Source organism: Neopelma chrysocephalum, unplaced genomic scaffold, assembly GCF_003984885.1.
Source record: "Neopelma chrysocephalum unplaced genomic scaffold, ASM398488v2 Primary Assembly neopelma1_108, whole genome shotgun sequence".
Lineage (NCBI taxonomy): Eukaryota > Metazoa > Chordata > Aves > Passeriformes > Pipridae > Neopelma > Neopelma chrysocephalum.
In genome coordinates, this window is record NW_020897773.1 from 2702071 (window position 1) to 2702865 (window position 795).

Consider the following 795-nt stretch of genomic DNA (forward strand, 5'->3'; position numbering starts at 1 on the left):
AACGCTCTAGAGGGTTTTATAGGTGTTTTCCCCCTCTTCATCCTACCCATTCTATTCTATCTGTGTGTTCTTTCCTTTTAGGAAAGAACTCTCTCTGCATGGTACCTTGTCGCCTCTGGGAGGTGCACTCTAGAGATGCACAGGGCACCGTATAAAAAGGACTTTCTGTTACTCAAGATAATACAACTATATTATCCTGTCGGTTATAAAGACATTTTCCAAGCCTCGTACGTCTCTGGAGGAACTCCTATTCCCAGGAGAACTTTGACGGTGCTGGTCCACCTCGGAGTCTCCTGCCTTTCAGCAGCTTCTGCTCCTTGCTGGGGGATGCTCTCCCGGGATGGGGCCGGGCGGGGCTTGTCCTGCCACCGCCCCCCGCCCGGTGCCGCTGCTGCCTCTGCCGGCGGCGGGAGGGTCGTGCCGGCGCCGCGGCCGGGACCGGGACGGGCAGGGAGAGGGTAAGGAGCGGGTAAGGAACTGGTAAGGAGCGGGTACGGAACGGGCCGGGGCGGCTCTGCCTCGGGGGCGGCCGCTCCCGGGGACCGGGGCAGGGGAGCGGGGCCCGTGGGGGCTCCGTCCGAGGTGGAATTTTCCCGGTAGTTGCGGCGCAGCCCCGAAGTTCTGGCTTGAAACGGGCCGGTGGATGGAGCTGCTTTGTTTTAGTTAAAGATACATATAATGATACATATAACAAAAATATTTAGTTCCTTTTTCTTCACTTTCCTTCCCCCCCTCTGTTTTTCTTTTCTTCTTTTCTTTTCTTTTCTTTTCTTTTCTTTTCTTTTCTTTTCTTTT

The 795-nt window shown here is 54.7% G+C and overlaps 1 protein-coding gene across 2 annotated transcripts in view; it reads left to right on the plus strand.

Annotated features, from left to right (window-relative positions):
* The first annotated feature begins 388 nt into the window (after positions 1–388).
* Positions 389–795, plus strand: part of STON1 (stonin 1) — a 27319-nt gene continuing 26912 nt past the window's right edge. The window contains exon 1 of one of the 2 annotated variants that reach the window (XM_027696523.1): positions 389–469. The gene's annotated coding sequence lies outside the window, so the exon portion shown is untranslated. Of the gene's footprint in view, positions 481–795 lie in introns of both variants that reach the window. The other variant, XM_027696522.1, reaches the window with a different exon arrangement.